This window comes from Homarus americanus, unplaced genomic scaffold (genome assembly GCF_018991925.1).
Source record: "Homarus americanus isolate GMGI-L3 unplaced genomic scaffold, GMGI_Hamer_2.0 scaffold16149, whole genome shotgun sequence".
In the NCBI taxonomy this organism is placed as follows: domain Eukaryota; kingdom Metazoa; phylum Arthropoda; class Malacostraca; order Decapoda; family Nephropidae; genus Homarus; species Homarus americanus.
In genome coordinates, this window is record NW_024748905.1 from 201 (window position 1) to 14804 (window position 14604).

General features: G+C 39.0%; 1 long non-coding RNA gene across 1 annotated transcript; it reads left to right on the forward strand.

Moving 5' to 3' along the window:
• The first annotated feature begins 387 nt into the window (after positions 1-387).
• Positions 388-5446, forward strand: LOC121853220. The gene is made up of 3 exons (XR_006086282.1): positions 388-432; positions 1694-1822; positions 5298-5446. It is a non-coding gene; the product is annotated as an uncharacterized LOC121853220 (long non-coding RNA).
• The last annotated feature ends 9158 nt before the right edge of the window (positions 5447-14604 follow it).

Consider the following 14604-nt stretch of genomic DNA (forward strand, 5'->3'; position numbering starts at 1 on the left):
TAGTTTATTAACTCCTTGTGTTCGAGGGGTCTCTTTGTGCTGAATAAAATCAGCCGGTCATCGCCAAATAAAATTGTGAAAGCAACAACCAGTAGTGAAGGGGTGAAGAGTGATACTACCCACCAAGACATCCGAGGGCCAGTCTGTACTGTTTTATACCCCACAATGGCACAGCCTTTAATGAGCCACCTGGTTATGGGTTTGGCTAGAAAAAAAGGTCATATGATCAAATCTTAATTTTTCCAATAAGTTGTGCTGGTATATTTTTTTATTTATGCTTTTTTACTCCAGTTTTGTTGCCCAGTGTAATATTTTTATTTATTTATAATGATAGTGGAGGGAAAACTGTAAATTCTTGATGCAGTTTTAAGAAGTTTTACCTTGTCACAGGATTTGGATCTGCAACTGTCAGGTTTCTGCCCACCACCAGGAGTGAGTAAATAATGTGACTAGATGTCATAGCATAACCCTTATAGTTCAAGTGTATTGTAATTCACTGTACAATGTCTTATCCAACCATAAACATTTGATATGCTCTTATAAACTTCCTCTGAGTATCTATCTAGTTTCACAATTTATTATTTTGATCTTTTTATAAACACTTTATATGTATCTCTCACACTTCACAATACAATACAGTACTGTACTGTACTGTACTGTACTGTACTGTAAAAGATATGTTTATCATCTGTAATATATTTTGTGTACAGCACATTTAGGAACAGGTTTGTAGGAGCAGTTTTATACTTCCTTTAGCATCTTATGTAATCAACATACAGTATATGCCATAGAAACAGTTCAGTATTTTTTTAGTATTCTTTCAGATGTTCAGTACACTGTACAGTGATTTCACTGAATGGTTTGACTCCTGTGTAGGCAAAAAGAGTAGTTAGACCACTGCATTAGATACAGGTCACCAGCCTGCATACATTGTGTACACAGTGATAAGGAATTATGAATGATCTTAATGAATCACAGGTGGACACACATCCATAGTTAGCATGCCATTGTCTACTTTCTACACAGTGTAATATATAGTACAATACTGTACATTCTTCAGGGTTATCATAAATGTTTAGTAAGAATGGCCCAATACGGTTTGAAGAGTGAGGATCAGGGGGTCTGTAGCTCATAATGTTTATTAGAAAACATATGGGCCACACTGCAGTACAGTACATGAAGTTTCTGCCTGTATGTTTGGAGACAAAGTAAGGTTGTGTTGAACTAGTCTAGATTTCAGGTGAATGAGTCACCCTGACTAGTAATTGGCTTAAAATGAAAACCCTGATCCATATTTTGTAAGGCACCTATATAAACCGTACTGGATTATACTACATATTGGTAAAAGAACTGAATATTGTACAGTAATACTTAACGACTAACTTCAGTCTTGTGGTTTGATCATGTTACCACATTCATAAGTTTTTTTGTTGGGCAGCTGAGACTGTAGGAAAATGAAGATCAAAGATTGGGAAAGAGGGTTTAGTGAGGGTAACTGTTTGTGAGAAAGTTGTAGACATTAAGTGCTCCTTGTGTGTTGTGTGTACAGGTTACATCTCAAAGGTATGATATACATTATAACAAGAATTATAATACACTGTTGGTACAGTACTATGCATAGTAATGGAACTTTCTTTAATTCCACATATGTTATAATTTACATGTACTGTACTGCATTTTTTTTCTTCTCTAGTTTCAGGACCAAGTACTGGTCCTCACCTCTTAAGTGCCATGGGATCACTCACCAGTCCTGTGCAACACAAGGTGACACCACACATGGTCCCAGGTCACCCGGCTGCACACGACATCCACCACAACCCAGGTATGGAGAGAACATTTACCTGTTATCATAAGAAGGTTTGAATATAACCAAGCACTTTAGTAAGAACTTTTATGGTGTATTTTATGTTTCCAACTACTGTATTACTTACTCTGTTACAGCTGGGGTGTATGAAAAATATTATCTAATATACTATAGGAATAGCCGTGTATGTGTGTGTGTTTGTTCTGGGCAGCCGAAACGGCACAATCGTTTTTCATCAAACTTGGTGGAAAAATCGCAAAAAATTCATAGTGTGGAACAAACCTGGTCCCATGTCGATGGTTTCTTTAGGAAGGCATTAATGAACCATTTTGTTGCTGTACGCTGTCAGCCGGAGGGCGGTTGCTCGCTAGCCAAGCACGAGCGTTCAAACTTTCACCGGGCACAAAGGGCCCACGATCACTTGTTCTTTATATTTAGCTTTATTTAATGCAATTTCTGACTCAAGGCATCATAGCCCTGACTTGTACAGGAGATTTCTGTAGTCTGTTATCTTGAGCCATGCAGCGGGTGCAGTAAGGAGAACTTTGAACTTGTGAAAGCCATTTCTTAACTCGGTAGAAGGAAAAGCTAAGACTTCAATTAAGTCTTCAGGAAGAGAAATGAGTGATTGGTGAGAGAAGTTTGATAATAGTGATGCAATAAAGATTGATCAGGCTAGGTTGGGTTAGGTTAGGTTAGGTTAGATATTTTAGGTAAGGTAAGGTTAGATATACAGTTAACCCTCACTTTACGCGGTTAATGTAACCCGGAGGGTCCCGCGTAAAGTGAGAAACACGTAAAGTGAATAACATAACATATGGGATTAATTGAAATGGAGTCCGGGCCGATCCCCAAACTCCACTTTTTGACGACACACAACTATGTTGTAGTAAAAATATTATCTTAACTTTATGATGGTATGCACACACAATTAATAATTAAGAGAAATATCAATAATATTAGGTTTTTTAACACTTACATTAGTAGAAAAAATGGCTGGGCACACGGGGATGGGCGGTTGGTTCCGAGGCAGAGGGCAGATTATTGGCCCTCACCTGTGTCACTTGTATCAATTGTATCACTATCCACCACAGAGGCTTGCAGGGCCTCTTTGTCAAACTCCCCAAAGTCCATATAAGTCCATATCCTCACCATAATTATCACTATCACTGACTTGGGCCGGCTGTGGTGGGTGGCGGGTGAAGAACTGGTAATGTTTTGATGACTGGGCGACCTTGTGCGCACCATGTTCGCGCAGCTTACACAACATGGCGGATGGCGGGAGGTTTGGATCCAAAAATGGCGCGGCTCGCCAGCCGCTCTCCGCGTAAAGGGGTACACGCACCGCGGAATGTGAGCATCCTGGGTTCCCGCAGGGCACAGCGTAAACGTGGAAACGCGGAATGTGGGACAGCGTAAAGTGAGGGTTAACTGTAATTGGGTTAAGTTAGATCAGGTTAATTTGGATAAGTCTCTTGGGGTGGTATAAAAAGTATTCAAGAGAAATCACAAGTAAGGATAAATAAAGTGATTGTAATTGTTAATTTGTTAGAATAGTGTACCAAAAGACTGTACCTTTCTGGATATATAAAATTGTTAGGAGTGTATGAAAGAAAAAATTGGAATTGGTCTGCTGATGCAAATATAGGATCTAAGAACCTGGATACAGCCATGACAATTACTTCCTCAGTAGGTTACCAGGAGGCACTGATACCTGTCTTTTGGTTTGTGAGGTGGTCAAATAGAGCCCAGGTCACCCAGTTTAGGAAATAAGTACAGTACCCATCACCTGAAACAGTTCTCCCATTAAGGGTTTATAAAAAGTGAGAAAAAATATTACTACTGTACATAGATTACAATTGAGTATGTTAAATAAAAATTGCATGATGTAAACTGGAAGAATATTCATACCAGCACCACATGAAATTAGTTGCCATACATCTCTTGTACTTATTACAACAGTCTATTAGTCAGTCCTATAGCTAAACCTACAGTTGCCAAGAATGAAAGAAATTACACTTAATTTTTGTTTATACCACTACTGTTCTCTTGAATTATTATCAGTACTTGCTGTGATTGCTGTAAGTCTAAGGGTATTTTATTCGCCAATCACTGTTATTAAATGTATCGGTGACATTCACATCATTAGTGTTACCAGCTCTCAACCTAACCTAACTACCTAATGATTGTTATGAAATCATGATATGTGGCTTATGGTGCTGGAAGGTGAGCTGTCTCTGGCAGGGAGAGTACAAGCACCTCTGGTAGTTTCTTGGGTGGGCATGAGTTTTGTCACTGGACGATTCATCACCGGTCTGTGTTATATTTATGAAATTTTAGGTAGTATTGTCATTATTTTGGAGGTGATGAAGCCATGGTTATGTTAGATTTGGTTAGGTTAGGTCTTTACTGAACGGGTGACTAATTGTCTGGTGACGGAATGTCGTAGAACCAGTTTCTTGATTATAATATGAATGTGAATTAAGGGCAATTTGACGGAGTGAGATTTGGGTATCAAAAAAGTACAATATAATCGATAGATAAAAGAGTAGATAAAGATCAATGGATTGTTTTATTCTATGATGGTATGGAAAGGTGGAAAAAGGATTAATGCTGAGAAGAAGAAAAAATTATACAGTACGTATATGTCTTTATGTTTGAGATGAAAGGGGGAGAAAATGAGGGAAAGACAGGCACGTGTGTGTGTGTGTCTGTCTGTCTGTCTGTCTGTTCATGGCCCAGGCTCAGTATCTCTGTTATATTTGGTGATTCACAAACTGCTAAAATGATAGTGTATTATGTGTGATGTCAGTGTGATTTTGCCCTTTATATACTGTGATTGTAGGGATTATATTGTGATTTTTGGAATTTTACTGTGATTGTAGGAATTATACTGTGATTGGAGGGATTATACTGATATTGTGGGGATTATACTGTGATTGTATGGATTATACTGTGATTGTAGGGATTATACTGTGATTTTAGGAATTATACTGATAGTGTAGGAATTAAATTCTATTAAGAAAATAAATTGGAAAAGGTGTAATATTTATGAAGAAAAAAAATTGACTACTGTATTAAAATGATGGAGGAAATGTGTTGTTGGATATATGATGAGGTGGCACTGATGATGGTCATGATTATTTCTCTGTAATGAAAAGAAGTAAAAGAAAATAATGAGCATAGAAAGCGACCAAATGTTAGGTTGTGTGGAGTGACTGACGACATCATTAGAGCTGGGATGTTTTAGAGGTTTTTAAACTGAGTGTGGTTATGCTGTATGCTGGAAACCTTCTTTTGTGGCTTGATGTTCATGGAACTACAAAGTGTTAAATTTTCTAGTACTTTTTTTTAATATAATTTCCACATTTCTTTTATTATTTTGATAATCTTTGAGACATATTCAAGGTATAAGATTTCAGGTATGATTTTTTTTGTATCAAATATTGTTTCAGAGGTTAATGTAAAACTTTCTTTTATCACCAATGCTCAGGTGGCGGAGTTGGTCAAAGTCGAGAAAGTGTTGAAGCAGCCATAGCAGATATCAAACAAGCAATTAGGAGAACTAAAAATTTGCCTGTTAAATCTCATCCCCAAGACAGGTCACCAATTAACGACAAGGCCCCCGTGTGGATACCACGGTAAGTACTACTTCTCACTTGTTCCAGTAGAGTTGGAAGACAGGAATTGTGTTGGTTAGAATGTGATATCGTAGAATTCCAAAACTATATAATTTTTTGTTTGAAAAGTCGTCCAGATGTGTTAGTTTGTAAATTCTTAACACATGAATACAACAACATATTGGTCGACTGTCAGTGTCTTACGCTAGGGCACTAGACCACATATGGCTTGAACATCATACTTCATTATAACATTTTATGGATCATCTGATGTAAGAGCAACAAGAAGCAAGCATTTAGTGCAAACTCAAGAAAATAAGAAGGAACAAACAATGAACAGAATCATTGTTATCTAAACAGGATTTGGCCAAAACAAGACTTTCCCTATTATGTGAGAGTGTCAGAAGGGCATAAGGTATGGGGGCGTGGTCCTACCAATATTACACTCATTAGAACTTACCCTGAAAACATCAAGTAGTTGTTTGATGATGTTGTGCAAAGCTTAGGCTAATATATGGACTTTGTAGTATTATGTGGAACTAAAATTACAAATGTGACTGTCAGAATGTATAATTACTGTATGCTGTTCTTGTGGTAATAATAGTATAGTGAACAAAACAGCCATGTAAATGTGGGGGCTAGCTGCCACCATTTGTAAGAGCGGGGGCTGCTATTACTTACTGCTGAGCCACCGAGGCCACCAATTGTTAGAGCGCGCACCACAAGCTGCCACCCTGTAAGGGCTTGGCACTCTTACAACAACTTAAGTAATACTCTGACCTGGTAGCGTGACCTGAGAGGAAGGCCCATGGGTCCATGTAATTATAGTATCGAGTATTAGGGAAAGAACAACGGTGAATACTATAGGTGAATCATAGACCCACATACAAATACACTGTTTATTAAACACAAAAATGGTTACAGAAAAGACGTTGTATGCACCCAAAATAAGAACTCCTGGTACCATGCCCTCAGGCTCAATTTACTTGCACCACTACTGGGTGTGCACACACCAAAACACACATAAACTCTCACAGCATCTTAGTACCAATAAAACCAGTGGCACCTGCCAGTACAACACTCAATACCCTAGGGGCAATACTCCAGCCGCCGCCATGGGAGTCTCATCACCAAGTGACACCTTCCAACAAACTCCGATAATTCCGGTGGACTAACACCACCACACAAATAGCCCTACTGAGCTATGTACTGTACTCATCCACCAATGATGGGACTGGCAGTTGTTTGTGGGCTTGACGATCCGGGTTCACCATGGGGGCATGGCGTCAGGGGAATACTGGCCCGCTATGGGGCCCATAGGTGGTAGGAGCTTCTGACGGTCGGGGTTCACGGGGACACCCGACTCCACTGGACCTCTGAAATCTCCCCAGACTAGTGGATGCGTCTTCCACGCTACAGACACGGCCTAGGCTGCGTTAGGGACCTGTGGGAGGGAAGCATGGCGGCTCACTGACGGTTTATAACGAACCTCAATGTTTCAAAGGGACATACATTAAGGACATAGAATACTTCACTCAAAGCACATTAACTACGTTACTTTAACACTTGCACAATCAAACTATTAATTAGGTCAAATCACTTAAAAATGGCGAATTACAACACAGAGAAGGTAGAATGACCTACCTGTGGGTGGAGGAGCGTGGCGCTTACTGGTTTGAAAATGAACCGCCGCCCACGCTAAAGTCACGGATTCCACCTACTCGACCATTTCACTGAATTATTTTACTGTAACACTCTGACGTTTGAAACTGAGATTACGAACTCAGTTTCATTCCCTACTATTATCTTCACAAACAATGCTCTGACTGAGCATTAAATTGATTACAAAAGGTTGGATGGCAACAGGGCCCAACACGCAACGCCTTGCTACAACACCCGAGGAGCAGATTCAAAAAGGTTCCCTTCAGAATATCTACTAATTTCTCAGTTAACCTCCCTATCACAATTTCACTACGATTATCAGAGTTTCTGATATTCATAGGTGAAAAAAAAGGTTTACAGGTCTCGGTAGATGCAAAAGAGTTTACAACTCTGTCAACAAACATACGACATCTTGATGACGTCATCAAAGAAACAGAGAGAACGGAGGACATTTCCACTGGGAGACTCAGAAGGTTTTGTGGACGTGTAAGCGTAATATGGATCATTAGTTTAACAGGGTAGCCGTCATTACGATCATGACAGCCATATCTGAAAAACTTGCAGGTGAATTTCTTAGAAATGTCTCTGGGATGAAGGCCATTGATAGCTAAGTGTGAAGCATGGAAATACTGAACTGAAGTTTTAATTTTTTTATTTACTTTTATACATTATTTGGGTGTTTCTTGCTGACTTAGAGAGTTGCTGGCTTATTATTTTATTAAGTGAAAATTGAATTTTTTTCCCAAGAGGAATCATTAGTTATGTTGATGAACTAAGCAATGGAAAGATTCATAAGGGTATTTTATATATAAGGGTGACAATTGGTGAAATGAAGCAATTAAGGTAACTTTGTTGTTGCTGTAAGTAAACAGTATTAACAGGAAAGCAGGGATGGTAAAACAACAACAAATACCAGATATTATAATAGAGGAAGATTTCTGAGTGGACAAAGGGACCATAGATGCAGTGGAGAACAAGTAGCAAATTAGATGGGTCAGGGAGGGAGAGTTGGTGTACTGTGTTATAATGGAATTTGAAGGTCAGCTACACATGTGTCTATGTAGTATCTTCATGATCTTGTTTGTCTTCTCGGGGACGGATCCAGGATTCTTGGGGGGGGGGGGGTTGTCCCGGGTCGATTGTCCAGGTGGTTAAGGTAACATGGCTTAATGTAGAGAAGTTTGGGAAACTTTAAAAAAAAAAATTCTTTAAAATATATTAAAGTAATATTTGCATACAATCGTTATTATTTTATTAATAAAAAACTATATTAGATTGTGAGAAAAATCGCATGTACTACAGGAATGCCATGACAGCAGAAGTAAAGCAAGGTTTATTTCTTACAATCGTACTTGTAATTCAGTTTAAACCCTGTGTTGTACAGTACAGTATATTTACATGTTTACAATTAATGTTAACTCCCCTTTATACCATATGTGAGACTATTTCTGGTTAGAATGATGGCTAAGAAATACTGGTAAAACATTATTGACACACAGAACGTATCTCTTAGTTTCTTCTGAATAAACCGTCTTGCAACTTTGATGTTATAATGGCTGCTGACTATCTTGGTCCATGTGTCCTGGGCAGAATTTCGGATAAAGGGTTGTCAACCTGTAATACAGTAGTGATAGTGACAGTGAGGATATGGACTTTGAGGGGTTTGTCTGGGAGGCCCTGCAAACCTCTGCGAGTAGTGAAAGTGATTCACCGGACGGGAACTAATCTGCCCTCTGCCTCGGAACCAGCCGCCATCCACGTGTGCCGACCCATCTTTTCTACTAACATAAGTGTTACAAAACCTAATATTATTGATATTTCTCTTAAATATAAATTGTGTGTGCATATCATCGTAAAATTTAGATGTTATTTTTTACTACAAGGTAGGTATTGGGGGTCGGCCCAGTCTCTATTTCAATTAATCCCACATGTTCTGTTATTTCGTTTATGCGTTTCTCGTTTTACGCGGGCCTCCGCAGGTTCAATTGACAGCGTAAATGCAGACTATACTGTACATCTTTTTCCTCTTTATGTTAAATTTATTAAACTTTTTACCAGAGGAGGAGATAAAATGGTGTGTGTGTGTGTGTGTGTGTGTGTGTGTGTGTGTGTGTGTGTGTGTGTGCATTTTTTTTTTTTTTATATCTACCCCTCACTGTCTGTTCCTCGTGATGGATAAAGTGCTGTATCGATAACCGTTAAGTAAAAATTATCCTTGATAAAATAAAATGAGTGTGTGTTATGTTGTGTTGTGTTGTTATAAATATGTGAAAATAAAACCTGACAGTTTGTACAAGACCCGCTGAAAGTTGTTGATGTTATAAGACTGTGGGGGGGGGGGGGGGTCCCTTTCTTGTAGGGTGATTTCTGGGTTATTGTATTCACTCATACCAAGCGTTGATCTTGCTTTTTAATGAGCTTTACTAAATATTGAATATCCATATTAAATTTTTTTCGATCTCGTTGAAGAGATTTCAAGCAGTGTTTTGATGGAGTTTTATCGGGGATGAGAAGCCAATCTTGGTTGTCTTTTGTTTCCACATACATTTTAGTGGAGAATTTTGTCCAATACTCATAAAACTTATTGACATTTTTTAATGTGGTGCTGCTTCCTCCGAAGCTTGGTGGTGGCAGGTTATCGGTGTTTTCTTTGCTTTTCATCTCCCACTTAGAAATCTCTTGGAAGAGTTTTCGGAAAACTGTATGAAACCCGGTGTCGGAGTCTGGGGGGCCGGAGTAAGACTTACTTGAACAGTGAACCCATAAGTTCACAGTTCCCTGGGATTCGCATTGGGAAGTGGGCGTTTCTTTTTATATCTTCTCCAATTTCTGGGATTTCTTCTTCTCCTGTTTCTGGGATTTCTTCTTCCCCCAGTTCTGGGGTTTCTTCGTCTCCCAGTTCTGGGGTTTCTTCGTCTCCCAGTTCTGGGGTTTCTTCGTCTCCCAGTTCTGGGGTTTCTTCTGTTCTGGGATTTCTTCTTTTCCCAGTTCTGGGATTTCTTCTCCTCCCAGTTCTGGGATTTCTTCTCCTCGTTCTTCTGAGAGTACTTCTCCTCGCTCTTCTGAGAGTAGTACTTCTCCTCGCTCGTCGGAGAGTTGTTCTCCTCGCACGTCTGAGAACTATTTTGGCCACACTGAACTTCGTTCAGAGCGACATACGCAGCCTGTATCCTTTGGAATGTCTTGGTGGCTTCACGGTCGTCAGGGTTCTTGTCTGGATGGCATCGCCGTGCCAGATGAAGGTAGGCCTGCCGGATCTCCGTTGGGGTAGCGTTGCTGGTAACATCTAATACTTGCCGATGGGAAGTCATTTTGAAACAATATTGTCAAGTTGCAGTACTGCGAATAGGAGGTCAATTTGAAAAACGGCTTCCAAATTCAAAGACAACTTGGAATATTTAGCATCGCTCTGTAGTGAATATAGTTTTAAATGTGTAGTTTTAAGTGTATAGTGAAGACAGCTTAAAGTGTATAGTAAGGATAGTTTTAAGTGTATAGTGAAGACAGTTTAAAGTGAGTAGTAAGGATAGTTTTAAGTGTATAGTGAAGACAGTTTAAAGTGTATAGTGAAGACAGCTTAAAGTGAGTAGTGAGGATAGTTTTAAGTATGTAGTAAGGATAGTTTTAAGTGAGTAGTGAGGATAGTTTTAAGTGTATAGTGAAGACAGCTTAAAGTGAGTAGTGAGGATAGTTTTAAGTGTATAGTGAAGACAGTTTAAAGTGTATAGTGAAGACAGCTTAAAGTGAGTAGTGAGGATAGTTTTAAGTGTATAGTGAAGACAGTTTTAAGTGTATAGTGAAGACAGCTTAAAGTGTGTAGTGAGGATAGTTTTAAATATGTAGTGAGGATAGTTTTAAGTATGTAGTGAGGATAGTTTTCAGTGTGTAGTGAGGATAGTTTTAAATATGTAGTGAGGATAGTTTTAAATGTGTAGTGAGGATAGTTTTAAGTGTATAGTGAAGACAGCTTAAAGTGAGTAGTGAGGATAGTTTTGAGTGTGTAGTGAGGATAGTTTTAAATGTGTAGTGAAGACAGCTTAAAGTGTGTAGTGAGGATAGTTTTAAATATGTAGTGAGGATAGTTTTAAATATGTAGTGAGGATAGTTTTGAGTGTGTAGTGAGGATAGTTTTGAGTGTGTAGTGAGGATAGTTTTAAATGTGTAGTGAGGATAGTTTTGAGTGTGTAGTGAGGATAGTTTTGAGTGTGTAGTGAGGATAGTTTTAAATATGTAGTGAGGATAGTTTTAAATGTGTAGTGAGGATAGTTTTAAATGTGTAGTGAGGATAGTTTTAAATATGTAGTGAGGATAGTTTTAAATGTGTAGTGAGGATAGTTTTAAATGTGTAGTGAGGATAGTTTTGAGTGTGTAGTGAGGATAGTTTTAAATGTGTAGTGAAGACAGCTTAAAGTGTGTAGTGAGGATAGTTTTAAATATGTAGTGAGGATAGTTTTAAATATGTAGTGAGGATAGTTTTGAGTGTGTAGTGAGGATAGTTTTGAGTGTGTAGTGAGGATAGTTTTAAATATGTAGTGAGGATAGTTTTGAGTGTGTAGTGAGGATAGTTTTGAGTGTGTAGTGAGGATAGTTTTAAATATGTAGTGAGGATAGTTTTAAATGTGTAGTGAGGATAGTTTTAAATGTGTAGTGAGGATAGTTTTAGGTGTGTAGTGAGGATAGTGTTAAGTGTGTAGTGAGGATAGTTTTAAATGTGTATTGAGGATAGTTTTAGGTGTGTAGCGAGGATAGTGTTAAGTGTGTAGTGAGGATAGTTTTAAGTAGCCTATGTAGTAAGGATAGTTTTCAGTAGTAAAGGGTCGTTCAGTACACTACACCGTCGCTCGGGCAGTAGTACATGTGATAAAAGTGGGAGTTCTTCAGGTTTGTGTACTGTCACCACCACTGTTGATTATACGAGTACAGGTGTTTACAGGTATGGCAGAGAGAGGGAGGAGAACTCGGATGAGAGAGACAGACAGATAGAGAAAACTGAAATACAGACAGACAGACAGACCATCAAGTGAGGTAGACTGTGATGGAGGTACACTCGGAATCATAATCTCTAGCCCACCTGGGTCGGTGCTGGAAGTTAGTACAGTGTCCTTTCTGGACGGGGGCCCCCACTAACTGTCACGAGGCAACACACGCACGAACACACGCAGTCATAGTACGGCTGTATAGATGACATTATGTATAAATATTGTATATGGCATTTTATACTCTGCATTATCTTCATTATATATGAACACGAAGAAAAATTACTATAGGTTGTAGTTACGAAAGTATGAATGGAAATAAACACTTCCAAACCACCCAGTGAGCCCACACAACGTTTACAGTGCTTGTGTGTGTGTGCCAGACCACGATGCTTCCACCACACCCCATCATTCGCGTAACTATATGAAAAATCGTGTTTAATTTAACTACGTAACTTTTAAAATTATTGAATAGTACAGCCTTCTTGATATTTACTAAAATGGTAAGGAATTTAAGCCCTAAAACTGATTACTGTATTGCCTGACTAATACTACAGCTGGTGGGCAGCCAAATGCAGGCGAAAACATGTTGGGGGAAAAATTCGTAAGGAATTCGTTAACCGAGGGTTTGCTCGTTAACCGAAGTGAAGAATCTTATGGAAGGTAAATTGTTAACCGAGGGATCACTGTATATATATATACTTAGCTAAGTACTTAAACATAACACACTCAAAACAAAACTTATCTATCGTCAAGCAGACCAAACAAGTATAAGAATTCATCACATAATTATTGATCAGATGAAAATTATCCAGAAAGTGTTCCAGAAATATTGTGAATATGAATTACGTTCAGCAAGTTTTTTTTATAATAACATCAGCGCCTAATGTATATATACAGTCTCATGCGTACTACTTAGGTAATTGTATTTATATTTATTCCGTATCAATTGAATGATAACTGTACTGTATATAAAGTTGTATTGAATTAAGTCGTCAAGAGTATTTGTTCCTTGGTGTTGTTCTTGTGGTGATGTTCCTCCCGCGGTCAGTGCAAGTGTTTTGAATCTGTCGCTCGTTTTTTTTTAATTATGAATCAGAGAATTACTTTTGTTTATGAAAGCACACATATGAGGGCTGTGTTTAGTTTATATTTAGGAAATAATGACGTGTACTAATATACGAGTATTGTTTAGGTCGAATTGCCTCCCTCGTTCTGCGTCAGCCTCCTGGATCATATCATCCCTGCCAGCCACCAGGGAAGGTGTTTCGAATGTCTTACGCCCAGACTTTCAATTATTATTAATAAGAAAGTTATGGAGGTGCAAAATAAAGTTTAACAAGAGATGATGGTACGAAACTTTTCTAGCAAATATGAAGATATAATGTCAGGAAATATGCTGCACCCACAAAGTTTAGAAATCTATTCTGAACAATATTATTAATAAAGTCGTAACGTTTTCCATCGACAGGAGTTTACATAATGTGTTGGTAAAGTCAAGATATATTGACTAACAACTCTTGTTTTGCCACCCGACGCGATAGTGTTGATGACGAAGGCTGATGATGACTGGGGCCAGAGGAGCTCGGTAATAAAGCAGCCAACAGCAAACATCCACACCTGTAATAGAATTTTTCTTTGGTGTCTAATGAACAATATGATACATTAGATTGGTCAAGGTGTGTTTAAGAATCACCACGCTTGGTCTCTTAGTCAGTGTAATGTAAAACACTTGTTGTACTTTGTAGTAGTGTATAGTTGATATATTGTTCAGTAAAACATCTACATACGTGTTTTAGTGAACTCGACTAAACGGCGGGACAGTGCCCATAAATTCTTTACCCTCAAGTTCCTTTACTTACACTCCATTGGAGATATTTAGAGCAGGTGGTCGTGACTTGTACTAGAGGGAAGAGAGAGAGGGGAAGGGGAGGAATGAGAAAGGAGGATAAATGGAGTGAGAGGGGGTCGACAGGCTATAATCAGTGGGAGTGGCATTAGGGTGAGGGTAGGTGTGGAGGACTAGCCAGGCCAGGTATTGACCCTCGGAAAGACAGGTGTAGAACTTTGGCCCCAACACGGGAGAAACACTCTTGGCACAGAATTAGCCCACCCGGGCACAAGTCGAACGACCCACAACGGGGCCTGGGGGGCGAAAAAATAAGAACAGAAAGAAATTAAAAATAGCGAAGAAAAAGGTTATACTGTGTTAATCTACACCACGAAAATGCCGGAAAACCAGCCTTTTAAAGTGAGACAGATTGTATAAGTATGGAAACACAGAAGAAGGCAGACAGAGCATTCCACAGTTTGGCTGTGTGAGGAAGGAAGGATGTACTATAACGGGTTATTCTAGTGTGACCAACATCCACAGAGAAACGGTGGGCACGGCAGGCAAGACGAGTGTTACGAGCCCACGGCCTCGCCGGCGGTACACAGGATGCCAAATCCACCGAACATTGCCCGTTAAAGTACCTATAAAAGAGAGAGAGTGAAGCAGCATTGCGGCGAAGAGAAAGGGAAGAAAGATTGTCAACTAAAG